At 41.6% G+C, this 26,181-nt stretch overlaps 1 long non-coding RNA gene across 2 annotated transcripts in view; it reads right to left on the bottom strand.

Annotated features, from left to right (window-relative positions):
• LOC132400294 (uncharacterized) overlaps positions 1 to 21,838 on the bottom strand; it is a 30,395-nt gene extending 8,557 nt beyond the window's left edge. Inside the window, exons 1-2 of one of the 2 annotated variants that reach the window (XR_009514215.1) lie at positions 21,551 to 21,838; positions 190 to 323 (exon numbers count right to left, since the gene is read on the bottom strand). This is a non-coding gene — a long non-coding RNA (uncharacterized LOC132400294). Of the gene's footprint in view, positions 1 to 189; positions 324 to 3,954; positions 4,030 to 21,550 lie in introns of those variants that run through there. The other variant, XR_009514214.1, reaches the window with a different exon arrangement.
• Positions 21,839 to 26,181: the final 4,343 nt, after the last annotated feature.

The raw sequence follows: 26,181 nt of genomic DNA, 5'->3' as shown, positions 1-26,181 counted from the left end.
CTGCATTAAATTTCCCCAGCTGCCCCAGTGTGACTTGAATTTTTGTTTCTATATTGAAAGTTCAAATTTCTAAGTAACTTTATTATCAAAATATTTCTATGTTGCCATATACCACCCTGGGATTCATTTTCTTGCAGGCATTCACAGTAGAACAAAGAAATACGTCGGAGTCAATGAAAAACTACTCACAAAATCTGAAGCCAATTGATAGGCAAAAGAAGAGCAGTAACTGCCCCTGAACCTGGTGATGTGGGACTTGAGGCTCTTGTAGCTCCTTCCTGATGGCAGCAGCAAGAAGAGATCTTGGTGATGGATGATACATTCTAATTAAAGGTAAAAGTTAAAGGTAATCTCATTGTTGGAACATAAAGATACAGAACAATGCTTTCTTTGCAAGTGTTCTGATGAAATATTATCAAACCTGAAACGTTAACACTGTTTTCCTGTCCTCATTGTTGCTGCCTGACCTCATGTGTATTTCCACTCTTTTCAGTTTCTAGTTCTTTCACCTATGCTTTGCTAAAATTGTCTTTTGAGACTGAATATGGTGTAATTGCCAGCTTATCAAGTCCAACAAATAAAATTAGTGTCTAATAAAATAGAATTTAACTAAACATTGTAGATGTAGTAAAGTCTAATATATTTTAAGCATGTCCTAATTTTTCCAATATGACTATCAAAAAAGAATTTTTGTACACTATAAGTTTGCAAGTCATAGCTCTGATCTCATCCTTTTGTGTGAGAGCTGTTTCAATTCATATAAGCAATCAGGTTCCCAGGTGTGGAAATATGTGTGCTCAGATCCATCCCCATGATTTGGTGAGATTAAGGGGACAAATAATAGTATTGGTTGTTTAGCTGATGTGGATATTTAATATGTTTGAAATTATTTTCTGTTGTCATAATACAAAGATTATGACAAAGGATTGTCATAATCCTTTGACAATCAAAGGATTCTCAGCTGCTCTTTGGTCAAACAAGTGTCAGTACCTTAAGTCATTTATTGATCAAAGTTCATGTTTTTGATTAGAAAGAATCTCAGCAACATGAGATGATGAGTAATTTCTCATTTAGTTAGCAATTATACAAATTACTCAAAACATTTATATCTTGCCTGAATATGCAATATTAATTACAATATTTACTTATTGTTTGTTTCACTGCCCTGTTATCACAGATCGGTTATGCGATGTCAACAAAATGAAGTGACATTAATATAAATAAAAGAAAGAAATTCATCTGAAATCATGTAATTATGGAAATGTCAGCTATAAGTGCTTGGCTTGAAACTTCCTACTGGAACATATTAAAGTGAGGCTGAGTGTAGCATTTTGCAGAATTGACACCAATATCTGACAAGCTTTGATTGACAACATAGATTATTTGTATAGGTTACCTCTGAGACAATTTCACTTTGTGTTGCAAGCCCTTTGAGGACCAAAATACATTTGTAGCTTTGAAATCATGCATATATTTGAGCCACAAAAATGATTTTCTGTCAACTTCTAATGCTGACGATAATCTATATTAGTTTTGCAGAAAGTTCAATCTTATGCCTACCATACGAATTGGTAATGCTGAATTGATTGCAAAGCCCATTCAGCAGTCATCTCACATACTAGGACCAAAGCAAAAGAGAGCATCTTATAAGGAACTCATATTTAATGACCACAATGACATAGATTGTGTAGCTGACATTTGTGTTTTGAAACTTGCATTTTCCATTGTTATTCCAGTATGTGTCAAAATGGTGCAAGCTATGACTGAGTTTATGGGCAAAATTATGAAGAAAGTTTGCAATCAATGAGACAAGTTCACTTGGTGCGATATACAAAACACTGGAGGAACTCAGCAGGTCAAGCAGCATCTATAGAGGGAAATCAACAGGTACCACTATGGGTCAGGAACTTTCATTGGGACTGAAAGATACAGGTAAGACAGCCACTGCAGAAAGGCGGAGGAAAGGGAACCAAAATATCGACTGTCCATTTCCCTCCATAGTTGCTGCATGACAACCATGAATTCCTCCAGAATGTTGTGTGTTGCTCTGGATTTCCAGAATTTTCAGCTGGTCGTAGGTGCTGATGGGAACTAAAGAAAGACTAAGGGAAAGGTTGTAACACACAGGTTCCATTCGGAAGCAGAAAGACTCTAAATATCCACCAAAATTCCTCAACATCTGTAATTACAGTAAATGATCAAGAACAAGATGAAATATAAAATCAGAATGTTTTGGAATTAGAATCGGGTTATTGTCACATGTACTGAGGTACAGTGAAGAGTGGGATAGAAGCTGTCCTTGTGCCTGGTGGTACATGCTTTCAGGCTTTGTATCTTCTACCTAATGGGAGATGGGAGAAGAGGTCCGGCGTAGGTGGAGCGTTTGATTATGCTGGGTGCTTTGCTGAGGCTGTGAGAAATATAGACAGAGTCCATCGAGGGGAGGGTGGTTTCTGTGATGTACTGAGCTGCATCCAGAACTCTCTGCCATTCCTTGTGGTCACAGGCAGAGTAGTTGCCATACCAAGCAATTATGCATCCAGACAGGATGCTTTCTCTGGTGCATCAATAAAAATTGGTGAAGGTCGATGGAAATGTGCCAAATTTCTTTAGCTTTCTGAGGAACTAGAGGTGTTCAAACGGTTTTCTAACCATTGTATCTACTTGGTTAAACCAGTACAGGCTATTGGTGATGTCCACTCTTAGGAACTTGAAGATCTCAACCATCCCAACCTCAACACCATTGGTGTAGACAGGAGCATGTATACCACCCCCTTTCTGAAGTCAATGAATAGTTGTTTTGTTTGCTGACAATGAGCAAAAGCTTGTTGTCATGACACCATGGCCCTAAGCTCTCTGTCTCTTTCCTGTACTCCGACTCTTCGTTATTTGAGATACAGTGCAGAGTGGCAGTAAAAATCTGCAGATGGCATTTGAGCAGAATATGGCTATGCAATCAAGAGTGTACAGGAAGTAAAGTAGTGGGCCGAGGTCACAGTCTGTGGGGCATCAGTATTCAGAATAATTGTGGTGAAGATGTTGCTGCCTATCCTTATTGATTGTGGTCTGTTGGTCAGAGATTCAAGGATCCAATGCAGAGAGAAGTGTTGACTCCTAGTTCTCAGAGTTTGAAGCTGAGTTTGCTTGGAGTTATAGCATTGATTATTGAGCTGTGGTCTATAAACAATAATTACAGTAAGTATCCTTCTGCCAGATATTCCAGAGATGAAGTATAGGGCTTGAAAGATGGCATTTGCCATAGATCTGTTTCAGCAGTGGGTGAATTGCAGAGGGCCTAGGAGGCTGTAGTCTTTGAAAGCACTTCATAATGCACAGAGATCTTGAGACATGCAGTACGAATAGGGTTGCATCTCATGAGAAGAATCACAGTGCTGATGAGCCAGGCAATCTTGCATGGAACCCGCCAAAAAATGTAAGAAATGCTGAAAAGATATTTCAGTCTGGTTGAATAGTAAACCAGTTTTTTCAGTGCCAGATGGAAGCAATCTTAAGCTTATTACAGTTGTGTACAACAATCCCAAATCCTAAATACAATTCAGTAACTGCTATTGCCATCTGTTACAACTGAGGTGTTTAGAATAACAACTAGTGATTTTAATGAATATTAAATAAGTTAGACTGATGCTTTTCCTGTTCAGAATGCACAGCCAAAAAATACTAGAATTTAGAGACAGCGGAAATGATTTGTCTTCTACAGATTTTCTTGTAAAACATTTGACATAAACATATTATTGAGAATCTTAAGAACTGACTTAAGCAGACATGAAAAAAATCACATGAATGCTCCAAAAGAAACAAATCTGCCTGGTAATCCTGGTATGATTAGGAGAGTTGAGTAATGCCACTCGGATTCGCATCCAAACATTACCTCCAGCCTCACATTTTCTAATGCCATATAAGCCATCTTTGGAAAGAAAGAGGTAGAAAATGCACCTTAGACAGTAGCACGAAAGTGACACCATCACAGCTCCTACCAGTTAAGATCCATGCCGAAAAGTCAATGCCATCTAAATTGGTGGAAACAAGAGGGATATAGAATGAGCAACTAATGTGATACTGTATGCGTTGCAGCACCATCACAAAGGAATGACTATTCAAAGGTGTTCTCCCAGAGAAGTCACCTTTACTTCAATAGTTGAATACCATTTAACCTGTCTGCTTCTACAAAGAGAGCTGAGAAATAATTCAGTCAATGTTCCAACAGTAACTTCGGCAATCATTATTGTCCAACCAGAGTTTGATGAAAGCAAGATACTCAGAGGTCAGGCAGCATCTGTTGAGAGAGATATAGGTTTAATGGCATCTTTATGTCCTCGTTGTCCACGGGAATGGTACCAGAGGATTGGAGGGAAGCGAATGTTGACCCCTTGTTCAAAAAAGGTAGTAGGGATAGTCCAGGTAATTATAGACCAGTGAGCCTTACATCTGTGGTGAGAAAGCTGTTGGAATCTGTTGGAATCTCTAAGAATCTGAGATAGGATCTATGGGCATTTAGAGAATCATGGTCTGATCAGGGACAGTCAGCATGGCTTTGTGAAGGGCAGATCGTGCCTAACAAGCCTGATAGAGTTCTTTGAGGAGGTGACCAGGCATATAGATGAGGGTAGTGCAGTGGATGTGATCTACATGGATTTTAGTAAGGCATTTGACAAGGTTCCACATGGTAGGCTTATTCAGAAAGTCAGAAAGCATGGGATCCAGGGAAGTTTGGCCAGGTGGATTCAGAATTGGCTTGCCTGCAGAAGGCAGAGGGTCATGGTGGAGGGAGTACATTCAGATTGGAGGGTTGTGACTAGTGGTGTCCCACAAGGATCTGTTCTGGGACCTCTAGTTTTTGTGATTTTTATTAACAACCTGGCTGTGGGGATAGAAGGGTGAGTCAGCAAGTTTGCAGACGACACAAAGGTTGGTGGTGTTGTAGATAGTGTAGAGGATTGTCAAAGATTGCAGAGAGACATTGATAGGATGCAGAAGTGGGCTGAGAAGTGGCAGATGGAGTTCAACCCAGAGAAGTGTGAAGTGGTACATTTTGGAAGGACAAACTCCAAGGCAGAGTACAAAGTAAATGGCAGGATACTTGGTAGTGTGGAGAAGCAGAGGGATCTGAGGATACATGTCCACAGATCCCTGAAAGTTGCCTCACAGGTAGATAAGGTAGTTAAGAAAGCTTATGGGGCGTTAGCTTTCATAAGTCGAGGGATAGAGTTTAAGAGTCGCGATATAATGATGCAGCTGTATAAAACTCTGGTTAGGCCACACTGGAGTATTGTGTCCAGTTCTGGTCGCCTCACTATAGGAAGGATATGGAAGCATTGGAAAGGGTACAGAGGAGATTTACCAGGATGCTGACTGGTTTAGAGAGTATGGATTATGATCAGAGATTAAGGGAGCTAGGGCTTTACTCTTTGGAGAGAAGGATGGTGAGAGGAGACATGATAGAGGTGTACAAGATATTAAGAGGAATAGACAGAGTGGACAGCCAGTGCCTCGTCCCCAGGGCACCACTGCTCAGTACAAGAGGGCATGGCTTTAAGGTAAGGGGTGGGAAGTTCAAGGGGGATATTAGAGGAAGGTTTTTCACTCAGAGCGTGGTTGGTGCGTGGAATGCACTGCCTGAGTCAGTGGTGGAGGCAAATACACTAGTGAAGTTTAAGAGATTACTAGACAGGCATATGGAGGAATTTAAGGTGGGTGGTTATATGGGAGGCAGGGTTTGAAGGTCGGCACAACTTTGTGGGCCAAAGGGCCTGTAATGTGCTGTACTATTCTATGTTCTATGTTCTTCTGATGTGGTCTTGGTTGTAAGTAATTTGAATCCAGAATTTTGGATTTATACCACAGTGCGTTCATTATTTCTAGGTATGATGGAATGATGTTGTAGCCATCAATGAATCGCGGCTGAAGGATGGTTGTAGTTGGGAGCTCCAAGGTTAAACATTATATCAGAGAGATAGGAAGGTAGGCAGAGGTGTAACTCTACTGGTAAAGAATGGCATCACCAGGTTGATTCCAGAGATTAATGGGTTAACCTGGGAGGAGAGATTGAGTTGCCTGGGACTATACTCTCTGGAATTCAGAAGAATGAGAAGGGATCTTATCGAAACATATAAAATTTTGAAAGGGATAGATAAGATTGAAGTAGGAATGTTGTTTCCATGGTAGGTGAGACTAGAACTAAGAGACATTGTCTCAGGATTCAGGGGAGATTTAGGATGGAGATGAGGAGAAACTGTTTTTCCCAGAGAGTGGTGAATCTGTGGAATTCTCTGCCCAGGGAAGCAGTTGAGGCTTCTTCATTAAGTATATTTAAGATACAGTTAGATAGATTTTTACATAGAAGGGGAATTAAGGGTTATAGGGAAAAGGCAGGTAGATGGAGCTGAATTTATGGACAGATCAGCCATGATCTTATTGAATGGCGGGGCAGGCTCATTGGGCCAGATGGCCTACTCCTGCTCCTATTTCTTATTTTCTCATGTTCTTATGTTCAAATAGGTAGAAAGATGTTACAGAGGATAGAGAATTGGGAAGTTTCAAAAACTTACAGAGAGCAACTAAAAAATCATTAGCAGGGAAAAGATGAAATACAAAAACAAGCAAGCAATTAATATCAAAGTGGATCAAGTATGTTGAAAATTTAAGAGAAATGAGAGTGGACTTAGGACTGCTAGAAAATGAGGCAGGAGAAATAATAATGGCGGACAAGTAGATGGCTGATGAATCAAATGACTATTTTACATCAATCTTCACTATGGAAGACACTAGCAGCATGCCTGATGTTGTAGTGTGTGAAGGAAGAGAAGTGGGTACAGTTCCTATTACAAGAGAGAAGGTGCTCAAAAAGCTAAAAGACCTAAAGGTGGAATAAGTCACCTGGACCAGATGAACTGCACCCTAGACTTCTGAAAGAGGTAGCATTAGAGATTGTGGTGGCATTAGAAATGATCTTTCAAAAATCATTGGACTCTGGCATGCTGCCAGAGGACTGGAAAATTGCAAATGTCACTCCACTCTTTAAGAAAGAAGGAAGGCAGCAGAAAGGAAATTATAGACCAGTTAGCCTGACCTCAGTGGAAGATGTTAAGAGTCAATTGTTAAGGATGAGGTGATCGAGTACTTGCTGACAAAGGACAAGATAGTACAAAGTCAGCATGATTTCCTTTAGAGAAAATCCTGCCTGACAAACCTGTTGGAATTCTTTGAGATGATTATAAGTAGGATAGATAAAGGAGATAGAAAGGATGTTTTACATTTGGACTTTCAGAAGGCCTTTGACAAGGTGCCACGTGAGGCTGCTGACCAAGTTAAGAGCCCATTGTATTACAGGAAAGTTACTAACATGGTCAGAGCATTGGCTGATAGGTAGGAGGCAGTGAGTGGGAATAAAAGGATCCTTTCCTGGTTGGCTGGTAGTTTTCCACAGGGGCCAGTGTTGGGACTCCTTTTATTATGCTGTATATCAATGATTTAGATGATGGAATAGATGGCTTTGTTGCCAAGTTTGCAGATGATATGAAGATTGGTGGAGGGGCAGGTAGTATTGAGGAAACAGGTAGGATGCAGTAGGACTTAGACAGATTAGGAGAATGGGCAAGAAAGTGGCAAATGAAATACAATGTTGGAAAATGCATAGTCATGCACTTTGATAGTAGAAATAAATGTGCAGACTGTTTTCTAAATGGGGAGAAAACTCCAAATATCTGAGATGCAAAGGGACTTGGGAGTCCTTGAGCAGAACACCCTGAAGGTTAACTTGCAGGTTGAGCCGGTGGTGAGGAAGGCAAATGCCATGTTAGCATTCATTTCAAGAGGTCTGGAGTACAAGAGCAAGGATGGGATGCTGAGGATTTAAAAGGCACTGGTGAGGCCTCACCTTGAGCATTGTGAACAGTTTTGGGCCCCTCATCTTAGAAAAGATGTGCTGCCATTGGAGAGTGTCCTGAGAAGGTTCATAAGGAAGATACTAGGAATCAAAGGGTTATCATACGAGGAACATTTGATGGCTCTATGTCCGTACTCACTGGAATTCAAAAAATTAAGGGGGAATTTCATTAAAACCTTTCAAGTGTTGAAAGGCCTAAACAGAGTAGATGTGGAAAGGATGTTTCCCACGGTTGGAGAGTCTAGGACTAGAGGGCACAGCCTCAGGAGGGGGGGCTCCCTTTCAAAACAGAGATGCAGAGCATGTTCTTTAGGCAGAGGATGGTGAATTTGTGGACTTTGTTGCCACATGCAGCTGTGGAGGCCAGGTCGTTGGGTGTACTTAAGATAGGGATTGACAGTTTCTTGATTGGACATGGCATCAAAGGTTATGGGGAGAAAGCCAGAAACTGGGGCTGAGGAGGAGAAAAAAGGATCAGCCATGATTGAATGGCAGAGCAGACTTGATGGGCAAATGGCCTATTTCTGCTCCTATTTCTTATGGTCGTATGATCTTATACATGGGATAAAATTTGTTAAATAATAGTTGCAGTTCCCGGCATTTATTCTTGCAAACGGCCAAAGTACTACACCTGCCCATTCACCTCCTCCCTCACCTCCATTCAGGGCCCCAAACTGTCCATCAGGTGAGGCAACACTTCACCTGCAAATTTGCTGGATTCAACTTTTATGTATAGTGCTCCCAATGCAGCTTCCTTTACATTGGTAAGACACATCATAAATTGGGGGACCGCTTCATCGAGTACCTTGTTCTATCCACCATAAGCAGAACTTCCCAGTTTCCATACAAATTCAGAGTGGTGAATCTGTGGAATATACTGCCACAGGCAGCTGTAGAGGGCAAGTGTCTATGTATATTTAAGACAGAATTGATAGATTCTTGATTGGACAGGGCATGAAGGGATACAGGGAGAAGGCAGGAGATTGGGTCTGAGAGGAAAATTGGATCAGCCATGATGAAATGGCGGAGCAGACTTGATGGGTCAGATTGACTAATTCTGCTCCGATGTCTAATTGTCTCATGGTCTTATGGTTTTATGGATCTTGCACCAGATTAGACCTGGCACAGAACAACAGATTAAAAACCAAGAGGATGTATGTGGTGTTTTAATTATTTCACTTCAATATTTTGTTTGTTTTATTTTTACTTTAATAAAGTTTATTTTGACTTAATTATTAGTTTTTAAAGGACCTTAAAACAATTAAAATTGATTGCAGTTTATGCAGCTAGCAAAATAGCTCCCATCCTTGCTGGTTGGCAGTCAGTCAGTACTCCTTAGAGGGTGGAGAGGAGTGGTGAGACTTCCACTCTGCACCATCCACATCCAATCTTCTGCTGGATCCCAGGACTTGGAGGTGTGATAAGAATGTCCCTCTGTCTCCAGTCCAGGTGTATGCAGCTATTTTAGGGCTGTGGTCAGTGGTTCCAGATCAGCAAGGTTGACCCTGCTAACAAGATAGTTTATTCATGATGATTTGCTTTGGCATTCTCTTGCTTGCACAGGAAGCATAACAGAAAAAGCAGCATGAAAAAAAAATGCAGCAGAGGCTATAAGGGATAATATGAAGCCTCTCAGGATCTTGTAGCATTGCTTCAGTGATAAACACACTTTCTATACCCATGTATGCTACATTGACTTTTAAAATTACATCAGTAGTAGAATCATTTTTAGGCGGCCCAAAGCAGCTGACTGATGCAAAGTGAAAGTGCTTTTGAGATGCATTAATTTTATAACCTTTGAGCTTTCCTCTGTATGAGTTTATATTAAACAAAGATGCAATTTCACCATCATTGGTAGCAAAGTTAATGTCATAAAATCACTGATTGATTGACATATGGAGTCCATTAATGCCACTGAGCAGTTTCAACCACTAGCTTCTTGTGCTTCATCATTTGATCGCTGTTCACCTTCGGAAAAAGCAATGCTCCAAGGAAACCTAAACCATAATAAAACTCTGATGAATTGAACGTGAATGGGGTGTGAAAACTCACACACCCTGCTATTTCCTACTAGCAGTATGCTTTATAAACTCACTGTACAACCACCTTTGTTCCACATCCCTTGTTAGATTTACCTAACAAAATCCATCTTTCTTTTCTCTGCATATGTGATATTGGCAAGGTCATTTGAAAAAGCATTGGAAGACAACCTTCCCAAAAAATTAGAATGACATTTAGTTTGGTCTCGGGAAGGGTGGCATACATTTATGAGAAAACAACTGCTTTCATGGTTAGTTTTTTTAAGCATACAGTCTTATTGGAGTTGAGCTCATAACTTCTGGATTGCAAGTCCAGTGTCATAAGGTACAGTGCAGAATGCAATTTTTTCATAAAAAGTTATTCAACATTAATATAGAATGCACTTCATTGAAATAAAGGTGACCATTTTCTCTTTTTCATTTCATCTCCACTGTTTTCCTTCTCCTTCCTTGACAGGAAGTATTGCAGCTTGCTGGCACCTAAGTGGGCACCCACCAGTTGTCATTGTTGTCCCCCTCCCACCCCAAGTTAATAGCAAGTGGAAATGTGACTCCATGCAGACTGCATCACCATGCTAAGAAATTCTGGCATCCACTTTTTTTCTACTTAGCATAAAAGCAAAACGTTCGGTGGTTGAAGAGCCTCATTGGATCCATTCATTCTTTATACCTTTGCTGTCATCTCTTTCTCTCCACCTCAGGAATATGAAAGGTTTCTTCTTTTCTTCACCTTTCACACCCCACCCCTACACACCATTTATGGGACCTCAAAGGAGATGCAGTCAAGAGTTTTGTTAGCAATCCATTGTGATATAGGTGTGGGAATCCTACCAATTCTCACAGTTATCTTAACTGCCACACACACTCTTCTAAGCATTGTATTCCCTTCTCCAAGTATCTCCAATTCTGAGTAACTTGCTCCAATGATAATCCAATTGTTATCCCAGATTAGAGAAGCTGATCAGCAGGTTTTTGACACAGAGAATGGTGGGTGTATGGAATGAATTTGCCAGAAAAAGTGACAGAGGTGGGTACTATTGAAACATTTTAAAGACATTTGGACAGGTTCAGGTAGGAATGGTTTAGTGGATATGAACCAAATGTAGGCAAATGAGACTAGCTCAAGAAGGCATATTAGTCACCATGGTCAAGATAGGCTGAAGGGCCTGTTTCTGCACTATATAATTCCATGATTCCAACTTATCATACAGTCTGCCATCTCCCTGAACTATGGCTTCTCCTCAAACTATGTCTTCTCCTCTACCATTGTTAACAAAGCTCTTAACTACACCTTAACCATTTCCCATGCCATTGCTTCCCCCCCCCCCACCTCCAAAACAGAACAAAGATAATATTTCTTGGTTCTTCACCTTTGATGTCACCTATTTTCACATTCAAGTAATGATAGTCTGCTGTTTCTGCCACTGTCAATGAGATTCAACACTAGACATATTCTCCTCCACTTTCATTTCAATTTCCTTTTGCAACTTCCTGGTCCACTCTTTCATTCCCACCAACTGTCCCACTATCACCCCTTCCTATCTTTCTCTTGCAGCCACAGGTGATATAACACTTGTCCTTTTATTCTTCCCCAAACACCATCAAGGAACTCAAACAGCCTTACCAGAGGAAGCAATGATTCACTTGCACTTTTTCTAATCTACTATATGGTATTTGATGTTCCCAATATAGTTTCCCCCACACTGGAGAAATCAGACATGGAATGCGTGATCACTTGTCAAACACCTCACAGTTTGGAGAGGAGGAGACTTCAATCAGGTCCACTGCCCAAGGATAAGAGACAGCAGTGGGTCGGTAGAGTGAAAAAGATCAGTAGGCAATTGGCAGTTGAGATTGATTAGTAAGAACAAATTAAATGAAGATGGGGGAAGCACAGGGGCTGTTGTATGAGTGAACATAGTCAAAGTAGTGATCTTGAGGTTTTAGCTCTTCAAGGCTTCAATAAAGACAGGTTTCACTCAGAGAAAGCAAAGGGAAGATAAGCTCAAGTATTTTCATTCTCTTCTTTATATCTGCTCAGTTAGGACAGTAGAGATGCCAGGCAGGATAGTTGAATGTTCCTTCTGCAGGATGCAGCTCTAAAAATCCAAGTTATGGAATTGGAGCAGAAACTGGATGAACTCAGGATTATTCAGGAGGCTGAGGGGGTGATTGATAGGAGATATATAGAGTGCAGGACTCAGGAAACTGGATGACAGTCAGGAAGGATAAAGGGGTTAAGGAGCCAATGCAGAGTACAACTGTGACCAACCCCTCAACAATAGATATATCACTTTGGATACTGCCAGAGGGGAAGACCTAACAAAGGAAAGTCACAGCGGCTGTGTCTCTGGCACCGAGTCTGCTTCTGTGACTCAGAAGGGAAGGGGGGGAGAAGGGGTGTGGTGTGGTGATAGGGGAATCATTAGATAGGGGAATGGACACGAGGGCTGTGGGCAAGAACAAGATTCCTGGATGGTAATTTGCCTCCCAAATACCAGGATCTGAGTTATCTCAGAACAAGTCTTCAGCATTCTTAAGTAGGAGGGTGAACAACCAGGAGCAGTCGTCCATGTAGGTACCAATGACATGGGTAGGACATGGGTAGGATAGTGTGGTCAGGGAGTTAGGTGCTAAATTAAAGGACTGGGCCTCCAGGGTTGTGATCTTAGGAATGATACCTGTGCCACATGCTAGAGAGGACAGAAATAGAAAGATTTATACAGTTTAATACAAGGCTAAAGAGTTGGTATAGGAGGGAGGGCATAAGATCTTTGAATCATTAGGGTCTCTTCCAGGGAGGGTGGGTCCTGTACAGAAGAGACAGTTTGCACCTGAACTGGAGGGGGATTGTTATCCTAGTGGGAAGGTTTGTTAATGCTGCACAGTGGAGTTGCAGGGGGATGGAAACCAGAGTGCCAGGACAGTTAGTAGAGAGGTCGTGGTGGCAGATGTTAGTAAGACCTTAGAGAAAGTTAGGAATCAAAAGGTTGAGCATGGTGCAACTTGTGTCCTGAGCTACATGTATTTCAATACAAGTAGTATCGTAAGAAAGGCAGAAAATAGTGCTCAAGAAGGGAGAGGAGCAGGAGAAAGGAAACAATAGGCCATTTAGTCTGACATTGGTGGTTGGAAAGATGTTGTTGATTATTACCGATGAGGCCTCAGGATACTTGGAAGCATGTGATAAAGTAGGCCATAGTCAACATGGTTTCCTCAAGGGAACTTCTTGCCTGATGAATCCGTTGGGATTCTTTGAAGAAGTAACAAGCAGGATAGACAAAGGAGAATCAGTTGATGTTGTGTACTTGGATTTTCAGATAGACTGATAAGGTGCCACACATGAGACTGCTTAACAAGCTACGTGCCCATGGTATTACAGGAAAGGTTCTAGCATGGATAAAGCAGTGGCTGATTGGCAGGAGGCAAAGTGTGGTATAAAGGGAACCTTTTCTGGCTGGCTACCGATGACTAGTGGTGTTCCATTCTTTTTACATTATATGTGAATGATTTGGATGATGGAACTTATGGCCTTGTTGCAAACATTGCAGACGATATGAAGATAGCTGGAGGAGCAGGTAGTTTTGAGGAAGTAGAGGGGCTACAGAAGGACTTAGACAGATTGGGTGATTCGACAAAGAATTGGCAGAGGGAACGCAGTGTTAGGAAATGTATGATAATGCATTTTGAATAAGGAGACAATAGTGAGGACTACTAGAAACAGAGAAAACCTACAGCAAAATACAAGCCTTCTGGCACACAAAGTTGTGCCGAACATGTCCCTACCTTAGAAATTACTAGGCTTACCTATAGCTCTCTATTTTTCTAAGCTCCATGTACTTATCCAAAAGTCTCTTAAAAGACCCTATCGTATCCACCTCCACCACCATTGCCGGCAGCCAATTCCATGCACTCACCACGCTCTGCATAAAAAACTTACCCCTGACATCTCCTCTGTACCTACTCCCTAGCACCTTAAACCTGTTGCCTCTTGTGGCAACCATTTCAGCCCTGGGAAAAAGCCTCTGACTATCCATACGATCATTGCCTCTCATCATCTTATACACCTCTATCAGGTCACCTCTCATCCTCCGTTGCTCCAAAGAGAAAAGGCTGAGTTCACTCAACCTATTCTTATAAGGCATCCTCCCCAATCCAGGCAACATCCTTGTAAATCTCCTCTGCACCCTTTCTATAGTTTCCATATCTTTCCTGTAGTGAGACAACCAGAACTGAGCACAGTAACTCCAAGTGGGGTCTGACCAGGGTCCTATATAGCTGCAACATTACCTCTCGGCTCCTAAATTCAATTCTACGATTGATGAAGGCCAACACACCATATGCCTTCTTAACCACAGAGTCAACCTGCGCAGCTGCTTTCAGCATCCTATGGACACAGACCCCAAGATCTCTTTGATCCTCCAAGAGTCTTACCATTAATAATATATTCTGCCATCATACTTGACCTACCAAAATGAACCACTTCACACTTATCTGGGTTGAACTCCATCTGCCACTTCTCAGCCCAGTTTTGCATCCTATCAATGTCCCGCTGTAACCTCTGACAGCCCTCCGATCATTGTGTCATCAGCAAACTTACTAACCCATCCCTCCACTTCCTCATCCAGGTCATTTATAAAAATCACGAAGAGTAAGGGTCCCAGAACAGATCCCTGAGGCACTCCACTGGTGACTGACATCCATGCAGAATATGTCCAGTCTACAACCACTTTTTGCCTTCTGTGGGCAAGCCAGTTCTGGATCCACAAAGTAATGTTTCCTTGGATCCCATGCCTCCTTATTTTCTCAATAAGCCTTGTGTGGGGTACCTTATCAAATGTCTTGTTGAAATCCATATAAGCTACATCGACTGCTCTTCCTTCATCAATGTGTTTAGTCACATCCTCAAAAATTCAATCAGGCTCATAAGGCATGACCTGCCCTTGACAAAGTCATGCTGACTATTCCTAATCATATTATACCTCTCCAAATGTTCATAACTCCTGCCTCTCAGGATCTTCTCCATCAACTTAACAACCACTGAGGTAAGACTCACTGGTCTATAATTTCCTGGGTTATCTCTACTCCCTTTCGTGAATAAAGGAACAACATTCTCAACCCTCCAATCCTTTAGAACCTCTCCTGTCCCCATTGATGATGCAAAGATGATCGCCAGAAGCTCAGCAAACTCCTCCCTCACCTCCCACAGTAGCCTAGGGTACATCTCATCCAGTCTCGGCAACTTATCCTACTTGATGCTTTCCAAAAGCTCCAGCACATCCTCTTTCTTAATATCTACATGCTCAAGCTTTTCAGTCTGCTGCAAATCATCACTTCAGTCACCAAGATCATTTTCCACAGTGAATACTGAAGGAAAGTATTCATTAAGCACCTCTGCTATTCCCTCTGGTTCCATACACACTTTCCCACTGTCACACGATAGGTCCTATTCTTTCACGCCTTATCCTCTTGCTCTTCACATACTTGTAGAATGCCTTGGGGTTTTACTTAATCCTGCCCACCAAGGCCTGCTCATGGCCCCTTCTGGCTCTCCTAATTTCCTTCTTAAGCTCCTTCCTAGTAGCTTTATAATCTTCTAGATCTCTAACATTGCCTAGCTCTCTGAACCCTTTGTAAGGTTTTCTTTTCTTCTTGACTAGTTTTATTACAGCCTTTGCACACCATGTTTCCTGTACCCTACCATAACTTCCCAGTCTCATTGGAACGTACCTATGAAGAAGTCCACACAAGTATCCCCTGAACATCTGCCACATTTCTTCCATACTTTTCCCTGAGAACATCTGTTTCCAATGTAACCTTCCAGTTTACTGCCGGAGAGTTTCATAGTTCCCCTTACTCCAATTAAGCGCTTTTCTAACTTGTCTGTTCCTATCTCTCTCCAATGCTATTGTAAAGGAGATAGAATTATGATCACTATCTCCAAAATGCTCTCCCACTGACAGATCTGACACTTGACCAGGTTCATTTCCCAATACCAAATCAAATACAGCCTCTCCTCTTGTAGGCTTATCTAAATATTGTGTCAAGAAACCTTCCTGCACACACCTAACAAACTCCACCCCATCTAAACCCCTTGTTCTAGGGAGATGCCAATCAATATTTGGGAAATTAAAATCTCCCATACGACAACTCTGTTATTATTACACCTTTCCAGGATCTGTTTCCCTATCTGCTCCTCGATATCCCTGTTACTATTGGGCAGCCTATAAAAAACACCCAGTAAAGCTACTGAACCTTCCTGTTCCTAACCTCCACCCACAGAAACTCTGTAGACAATCCCTCCATGGCGTCCACTTTTTCTGCAGCCGTGACATTATCTAAATGGGGAGAAGGTTCAAACTTCAGAGGTGCAGAGGGACTTAGGGGTCCTTGTGCAAGACTCCCAGAAGGTTAATTTGCAGGTTGAGTTTGTGGTGAGGAAGGTAAATGCAATGTTGGCATCCATTTCAAGGGGACTACAATATAAAAGCAAGAATGTAATGTTGAAAATTTATAAAGCACTGGTGAGGTCTCACTTGGAGTATGTGAGCAGTTTTGGACTGCTTATCTTCAAAAGGATGTGCGGAAACTGGAAAAGTTTTATAGGAGATACACAAAAATAATTCCAGGATTCAATGGCTTGTCATATAAAGGGCATTTGATGGCTCTGTGCCAGTATTCACTGGAATTCAGAAGAATGGGGGAGACCTCATTGAAACCTATTGAATGGCGAAAGCCCTGGATAGAGTGATTGTGGAGAGGATGTTTCTTATGGTGGGAGAGTCTAAGACCAGAGGACACAGGCTCAGAATAGAGGGGTGACCTTTTAGAATTAAGTTGAGGAGAAATTTCTTTAGCCAGAAATCACTCTGAGCACCGGTGCCCCACAAGGCTGTGTACTCAGCCCGCTGCTGGACTCACTGTACACCCATGATTGTGTAGCCAAGTTTCCATCGAACTCAATATAGAAGTTTGCTGATGGCACCACAATTGTAGGCCGCATCTTGGGTAATGATGTGTCTGAGTACAGAGAGGAAAGTAAGAACCTGGTGGCATAGTGCAAAGACAATAACCTATTCCTCAGCATCAGCAAGACGAAGGAATTGGTTGTTAACTTCAGAAGGAGTAGCGACCCCATCTACATCGGTGATGCCCAGGTGGAATAGGTCAAAAGCTTTAAGTTCCTTGGGGTGAACATCACAAATGACTTGACTTGGTCTAACCAAGCAGAGTCCACTGCCAAGAAGGCCCATCAGCGCCTTTACTTCCTGAGAAAGCTGAAGCAATTTGGCCTGTCCCCTAAAACCCTCACTAATTTTTATAGATGCACCATAGAAAGCATTCTTCTAGGGTGCATCACAATCTGTTATGGAAGTTGTCCTGTCCAAGACCAGACGAAGCTGCAGAAGCTCGTGAACCCAGCCCAGCACATCACACAAACCTATCTTCCACCCTTGGACTCACTTTACACCACACGCTGTCGGAGCAGTGCTGCCAGGATAATCAAGGACAAGATCCACCCAGCCAACACACTTTTTGTCCCTCTTCCCTCAGGGAGAAGGTTCAGAAGCTTGAAGGTTCATATGGCCAGATTTGGGAACAGATTCTTTCCAACTGTGATAAGACTACTGAACGGATCCTGACCCGGATCTGGGCCGTACCTTCCAAATATCCGGACGTGACTTGCACTACCTTACTTTCCCTTTTCTATTTTCTAATTATGATTCATAATTTAAATTTTTATTATATTTACTTCGATCTGTACTTCAGGGAGCGCGAAGCGCAGAATCAAATAATGCTGTGATGATTCTATGCTCTCGTATCAATTGTTTGGTGACAATAAAGTAAAGTAAATGTGTACCTGTGGAATTCTTTGCCAGAACCAGCTGTGGAGGCCATTTCTTTATGTATATTTAAGGCAGAGGTTGATAGATTCTTGATTGGTCAGGGCATGAAGGGATACAGGAAGAAGGCAAGAGACTGGGGCTGATGAAATGGCGGAGCAGACTCGATGGGCTAAATGGCCTAATTCTGCTCCTGTATGTTATGGTATTATGGTATGCCTTTGTGCTTTGCATTTTGCAGCTCTTACATTTTTCTGTCAATGTTCTCACTCTAGCTGTTCCAATTCACTCATTGAACAGCTAACCTTGTGTACCGCTCATTCCCTTGACATTCATTTTACAAGTTTCTTTTGTCCCTTTTTGTGTACAGTTTTGGTCTCCAGGTTTAAGGAAGGACATTCTGGCAATTGAGGAAGTGCAGCGTAGATTCATTAGGTTGATTCCTGGGATGGCAGGGCTGTCTTACGCAGAGAGATTGGAGAGCTTGTACACGCTGGAATTGAGGAGATTGAGAGGGGATCTGATTGAAACGTTTAAGATAATTAAAGGATTTGATAGGATTGAGGCAGGAAATATGTTCCAGATGTTGGGAGTGTCCAGTACCAGAGGGCATAGATTGAGAATAAGAGGTCAGTTATTTAAAACAGAGTTGAGGAAGAGCTTCTTCTCCCAGAGAGTTGTGGAGGTGTGGAATGCACTGCCTCGGAAGACGGTGGAGGCCAATTCTCTGGATGCTTTCAAGAAGGAGCTAGATAGATATCTGATGGATAGGGGAATCAAGGGATATGGGGACAAGGCAGGGACTGGGTATTGATAGTAAATGATCAGCCATGATCTCAGAATGGTGGTGCAGACTCGAGCGGCTGAATGGTCTACTTCTGCACCTATTGTCTATTGTCTATTGTCTTTTCCAGTTGTGACAATGGGTCTTCTACCTGAATTGTTAACTGTTTTGCTCTTTCCACAAATACACCTTAACCTGTTCATTACTGCTCCATTTTACCATCTAGTTTGTACTCTAGTTTCTGACAACCACTTGAGGAAAGATACCTGATATGAGCACTCAGTTGTGTTTGATTGAACTTAATAAGATGATCTTCAAACGTTGAGCTCAAGGAAAAATTAAACTAGAAGATGTGGTTATCAAGGGTGAGCCCTGTGAAGTTTGAAGGCTACAATGGCCTTGGGCATCAGTCTTTTATTTCAGAGGCTGTGGTGACAAGATGGAGTGTATTTGGAGAGATCAATAGGTTTGCCCATGGCAAGGAAACTCTTTCAGCTCATATTTCTGAAACTCAAACCAGAAATAACTAATCCACCCCTTCCAACATCCTTAAAATAATTTACACTTGAGTAGGGTCATCTATCTGCTAACTGAATAATTCTTCTCAATCAAGCACTGAACTGAAAGCATGGACACTTAATTACTTATGTTCAATTTAAGCAAACTTTTCATGATGGAGTGTAAGATTTACCTCCTCTTATTTTCTAAACACTGTTGTTGGAAGAGTTCTGTCTTGCCTGACAAATCTGTTCGAGTACTTCAATGAAGTAACAAGCAGAGTAGACAAAGGAGAGGCAGTGGATGTCATTTACTTGGATTTTCAGAAGGCGTTTCATAAGGTGCCACACTTGAGCCTGCTTAACAAGATAAGATCTTATGGCGCTACAAGAAAAATATTGGCATGGACAGCGGAATGGTTGACAGGCAGGAGGCAGCAAGTGGATTTAAAATGGGTGGCCACTGGGAGATCCTGCTTGAACTGGTGGATGGAGGGTAGATGCTCGGCAAAGCAGTCTCCCAATCTACGTCGGGTCTCACTGATATACAGGAGGCCACACCAGGAGCACTGAACACAGTATATGACCCCAACAGACTCAGGTGAAGTGGTGCCTCACCTGGAAGGACATTTTAGGGCTCTGAATGGTAGTGAGGGAGGAGGTTTAGGGGCAGGTATAACGCTTGTTCCACTTGGAAGGATAAGTGCCAGGAGGGAGATCAGTTGGGAGGGACGAATGGACAAGGGAGTTGCGTAGGGAACAATCCCTGTGGAAAGCAGAAAGTGGGGGAGTGGGAAAGGTGTGCTTGGTGTTGGAATCTAGTTGAAGGTGGCAGACGTTTTAGAGAATTATATGCTGGGCACAGAGAGGTGGTAGATGAGGACAAGAGGAAGCCTATCCCTGGTAGGGTAGCGAGAGGATGGGGTAAGACTAGACGTGTGTGAAATGGAAGAGATGCAGTTGTGGGCAGCATTGATGGTGGAGGAAGGGAAGCCCCTTTCTTTGAAAATCTAGGACATCGCCTTCATTTTAGAATGAGAAAACTCATCTTGAGAGCAGATGCGGCACAGACAGAGGAATTGAGAGAAGGAGATGTCATTTTTACAAGTAACAGTGTGAGAGGAGGTATAATCCAGGTAGCTGTGAGATTCTGTGGGTTTATAATAGACATCAATGGATAAGCTGTTTCCAGAGATAGAGACAGTGGCATTGAGAAAGGGAAGACAGGTGTCAGAAATGGACCAGGTATGTTTGAGGGCAGGGTGGAAGTTGGAGGTAAAGTGAGTGACATTGACGAGTTCAGCATGGATGCAAGAAGCAGCACCAATGAAGTCATTGAGGCAGCGTAGGAAAAGTGCGGGACAGTCACCAGTGGAACATAGACTGAATCTCTTTTTGCAACTCTAGTGGTTTCCACAGAATAATTGACAATAATGTAGCAGGTGCTTTAATTTTGCCATGGCCATAAAAGTGGTGGCATCAAATTACATTTCCATTACTAATACGCCCAGCTGATTTTAAAAAGTCCTAAATCACATTAGAAACATAGAAACATGGAAAACCTACAGCACAATTCAGGCCCTTTGGCCCCACAAAGTTGTGCCGAAAATGTCCCTACCTTAGAAATTACTAGATGACTAATAATAGCCCTCTATTTTTCTAAGCTCCATGTACCTATCCAAAAGTCTCTTAAAAGACCATTAATAAATAAATTAAACCCAAATTTATCTGATCAATGTTTCTGATGTAATCAAGAAATTGGTACTTTTTTACACTCTACTTAGTCTTGTTTTAAAATTCAACCTTTTTGGACAAATTTAAGAATTTTATTGGAACAATTTATTGGAACACAACTTCCACATAATCCAACATTATTTTTATTAGGCGATATTGAAGAGATAAAACCGAAATCCAAACCGAATAACTATCAGAAAGAATTTGTAAAAATTGTATTGGCAATTGCCAAAAAGGCTATTGCAGTTACTTGGAAATCGGATTCATACTTAAGTATAGATAGTTGGAAGAATGAAATTTTTAGCTGCATTCCATTTGAAAAAATTACTTATAATTTAAGAGATAAATATGAAATATTTCTGAAAATTTGGCGCCCTTATTTACAAAAGATAGGATTAAATATATAGGTGCTCCGAAGATAAAATTATTGGTTATCTGGGGAAAGAAAGAAATATATATACTAAAGCTATTATGAACTCCATAGAGTGTGTGGGGATCTTCCGATATCCAGGCATTCTTTCGTTCTTTCTTTTTCCTTCTCTTTTTTTTTCTCTTTCTACAGGGATATGTTGGGGGGGTAGGGGTTAAGGGTTGATAATTTTTTTTTACAATTTTTTTTCCTTCTGTAACCTATTTGAAAATTCAATTAAAAAACTTTATTAAAAAAAAAGACCCTATCGTATCCGCCTCCACCACCATTGCTGGCAACCCATTCCACACACTCACCACTCTCTGAGTAAAAAACTTACCCCTGACATCTCCTCTGTACGCCTTCCCCCTTCCTTCTCAATCCTGAAGAAGGGTCTTGGCCCGAAACATCGACACTTCATTCTTTTCCTTAGATGCTGCCTTGCCTGCTGGATTCCTCGGGTGTGTTGCTTTGATATCCTTGCTGGAGTTCAAAATTCTGCCCAGTTAGTCATTTCTGATGAAAAGCCATTTTCAATTACTTATCTTTCATACCAACTTGGTTTTGCATTTTGATGGTGAGGCAAACATAAAAATCACACAGGAGGTTGAAGTCTGATTTAGAATCCACTTCAACTATGCATACCAGAGGAAAAAGATTTAAAAGGAATGTGGGCACTGTCCTTAATCGCATTTATTTTAGTTAGGTGCTAGTTAGGTAATGGAGGCAGCAGTTAGGGCAGTCCAGTGCTCCGTTTGCAGTATGTGGGAAGACAGGGCGAGCACAATTGTCCCTGATGACTACACCTGTAAAAGGCGCATCCAGCTGCAGCTCATGATAAACCATGTTAGGGAGCTGGATGAACTTCGGATCATTCAGGAAGCAGAGGCAGACATAAACAGGAGTTTCAGGGAGTTCCTAGGAGTCAGGAGACAGGTAGATGGGTGACTGTCAGGAGAGGGAAGGGGAATAGGCAGGAAGGGCAGAGCAGCCCTGTGGCCATTCCCATCAATAATAAGTATACCGTTTTGGATACTGTTGGTGGGGACGACTTACCAGGGACAAGTTGCAGTAGTTGCATCTCTGGCACCGAGACTGGACCCTCAGCTCAGAAGAGAAGGAGAGAAAAGAGGAGAGCAGTAGTGAAAGGGGATTCGATAGGGGGGCAGATAGGAGGTTCTGTGGAAGAGATCGAGAATCCCGGATGGTCTGTTGCCTCCCAGGTGCCAGAGTCCACAATATCTTGGATCGAGTTCTCAGTATTCTCAAGAAGGAGGGTGAGCAAACGGATCTCATGGTCCATGTAGGGACCAATCACGTGGGTAGGAAGAGTGAGGAGGTTCTGAAAGGTGAGTTTAGGGAGTTAGGCGCCAAGTTAAAGGACAGGACCTCCAGGGTAGCAATCTCAGGATTGCTACCAGTGCCACGTGCAGGCGGGTTTAGAAATAGTAAGATAGTGCAGATCAACACGTGGCTGAAGACATGGTGCAGGAGGGAGGGCTTCAGATTTATAGATAATTGGGCAGTTTTCCAGGGAAGATGGGACCTGTTCTGGCCGGATGGTTCACATCTGAACTGGAGGGGGACAAATATTCTTGCAAGTAGGTTTGCTGGAGAGGCTCTAGTGGATTTAAATTAGATACAAGGGGGGAGCGGAACCAAAGTGTAGGAACAGATGTATGGGAGAAGGAAGAAAATGAAGATAGCAAAGTTGTTTACACCGTTAGAGATAAACAGAGAGGAAGAGGTGGAGAATATCATAAATGCATTTATTTTAATTCTAGGAGCATTGTAAGAAAGGTGGATGAGCTTAGAGCATGGATTGATACCTGGAAATATGATGTTGTAGCTATTAGTGAAACATAGTTGCAGGAGGGGTGTGATTGGCAACTAAATATTCCTGGATTTCATTGCTTCAGGTGTGATAGAATCGGAGGAACAAGAAGGGGAAGTGTTGCATAGCTTGTCAGAGAAAATATTACAATGGTGCTCTGGCAAGATAGATGAGAGGGCTCACCTAGGGAGACTATTTGGGTGGAATTGAGGAATGGGAAAGGTGTAGTAACATTTATAGGGGTGTATTATAGACCACCTAATGGGGAGCGAGAATTGGAGGAGCAAATTTGTAAGGAGATAGCAGATATTTGTAGTAAGCACAGGGTTGTGATTGTGGGAGATTTTAATTTTCCACACATAGACTGGGAAGCCCATACTGTAAAAGGGATGGATGGTTTGGAGTTTGTAAGATGTGTGCAGGATAGTTTTATGCAGCATTACATAAAGGTACCAACTAGAGAAGGGGCAGTGTTGGATCTCCTGTTAGAGAATCAGATAGGTCAGGTGATGGAGGTATGTGTTGGGGAGCACTTCAGGTCCAGTGATCACAATGCCATTAGTTTCAATATAATTATGGAGAAGGATAGGACTGGACCCAGGGTTGAGATTTTTGATTGGAGAAAGGCTAACTTTGAAGAGATACGAAAGGATTTAGAAGGAGTGGATTGGGACAAGTTGTTTTATGGGAAGGATGTAATAGAGAAATGGAGGTTGTTTAAAGGTGAAATTTTGAGGGTACAGAATCTTTATGTTCCTGTTAGGTTGAAAGAAAAGGTTAAAAGTTTGAGAGAGCCATGGTTTTCAATGGATATTGGAAACTTGGTTCAGAAAAAGAGAGAGATCCACAATAAATATAGGCAGCATGGAGTAAATGAGGTGCTTGAGGAATATAAAGAATGTATAAAGAATCTTAAGAAAGAAATTAGAAAAGCTAAAAGAAGATACGAGGTTGTTTGGGCAAGTAAGGTGAAAATAAATCCAAAAGGTTTCTACAGTTATATTAATAGCAAAAGGATAGTGAGGGATAAAATTGGTCCCTTAGAGAATCAGAGTGGACAACTATGTGTGGAGCCAAAAGAGAGGGGGGAGATTTTGAACAATTTCTTTTCTTCGGTATTCACTAAGGAGAAGGATATTGAATTGTGTATGGTAAGGGAAACAAGTAGGGAAGTTATGGAAACTGTGATGATTAAAGAAGAGGAAGTACTGGCACTTTTAAGGAATATAAAAGTGGATATATCTCTGGGTCCTGATGGGATATTCCCTAGGACCTTGAGGGAAGTTAGTGTAGAAATAGCAGGGGCTCTGACAGAAATATTTCAAATGTCATTAGAAATGGGGATAGTGCCGGAGGATTGGCTCATGTTGTTCCATTGTTTAAAAAGAGTTCTATGAGTAAATCTAGCAATTATAGGCCTGTCAGTTTGACGTCAGTGGTGGGTAAATTAATGGAAAATATTCTTAGAGATGGTTTATATAATTATCTTAATAGACAGGGTCTGATTAGGAGCAGTCAACCTGGATTTGTGTGTGTAAGGTCATGTTTGAAAAATCATACTGAATTTTTTGAAGAGGTTACTAGGAAAGTTGACAAGGGTAAAGCAGTGGATGTTGTCTATATAGATTTCAGTAAGGCCTTTGACAAGGTTCCACACGGAAGGTTAGTTAGGAGGGTTCAATTGGTAGGTATTAATATTGAAGTAGTAAAATGGATTCAACAGTGGCTGGATGGGGGATGCCAGAGAGTAGTGGCGGATAATTGTTTGTCAGGTCTGAGGCCAATGACTAGTGGTGTGCCTCAGGAATCTGTACTGGGTCCAATGTTGTTTGTCATATACATTAATGATCAGGATGATGGGGTGGTAAATTGGATTAGTAAGTATGCAGATGATACTGAGATCGGTGGCGTTGTGGATAATGAAGTAGGTTTTCAAAGATTGCAGAGAGATTTAGGCCAGTTAGAAGAGTGGGCTGAATGATGGCAGATGGAGTTTAATGCTGATAAGTGTGAGGTGCTGCATTTTGGTAGGAATAATCAAAATAGGACATACAAAGTAAATGGTAGGGCATTGCAGAATGCAGTAGAACAGAGTGACCTAGGAATAACAGTGCATAGTTCCCTGAAGGCGGAATCTCATGTGGATAGGGTGGTGAAGAAAGCTTTGAGGTGCTGGCCTTCATAAATCAGAGCATTGAGTATAGGAGTTGGGATGTAATGTTAAAATTGTACAAGGCATTGGTGAGGCCGAATTTGGAGTATTGTGTACAGTTCTGGTTACTGAATTATAGGAAAGATATCAACAAAATAGAGAGAGTACAGAGAAGATTTACTAGAATGTTACCTGGGTTTCAGCACCAAAGTTACAGAGAAAGGTTGAACAAGTTAGGTCTTTATTCTTTGGAGCGTAGAACAGTGGTTCCCAATGTGGGGCATACGCCCCTCAGGGAGTAATTTGATTTTTAAGGGGGGCAATTCGAGAATGAGTTATTAACAGTGAATTTTTTCTAGTAAGTCTGTGTGAGTATGAGTGTGTGTGCGAGTTAATACATATGTGTATATACAGTATGCATACATAAAAATACTTGTGTGTATGTACATGTGTAATTGCGTATGTACTGTATATATAGTGTATCACCATCATTACAACCATCAAATGGCTTTCATAATTAAATTAATGAATTGACTGATGTAGGAAGGAATGAATGAACAAGTCCAAACGCGTAAGAAACTCGTACGAGGTCGCGCCAATGCTGCTTTTTGCAATAGCTTTCGGTTCTTGGTGGTGTGAAGGTGTGTACATTGCGTCATCTCTTTTAAACGGTGTATCTGTCTTTGTATGCTGTAGAAACGAATCGGCATTGTTTTATTATATTTATCATGATTATTATTATTATTCTAATATCACTTAATGTTTTTTTTTACAATTTCTTAGTAATTTCTTCCTCAGAACTTTAACAGTCCTTTGGTTCTTTTATTTTTCTCTTTCATGAATGCCATGTTCTTTGGAAGCTTGTTTAAACCAAGTTAATGGTCTTTTAGGCTTCCTCCAGGTGAATAGGAGTTCACTTTTTGAATAATAAGAATTATATATCACCACAGGGGGCATCAGGATTTTAGAGGTGATTAGGTGGGGC

The sequence above is a fragment of the Hypanus sabinus genome, chromosome 10 (genome assembly GCF_030144855.1).
Source record: "Hypanus sabinus isolate sHypSab1 chromosome 10, sHypSab1.hap1, whole genome shotgun sequence".
NCBI lineage: Eukaryota > Metazoa > Chordata > Chondrichthyes > Myliobatiformes > Dasyatidae > Hypanus > Hypanus sabinus.
The sequence above is the reverse complement of the archived record's forward strand: the minus strand, read 5'-3'. Positions and strand labels throughout refer to the sequence as shown.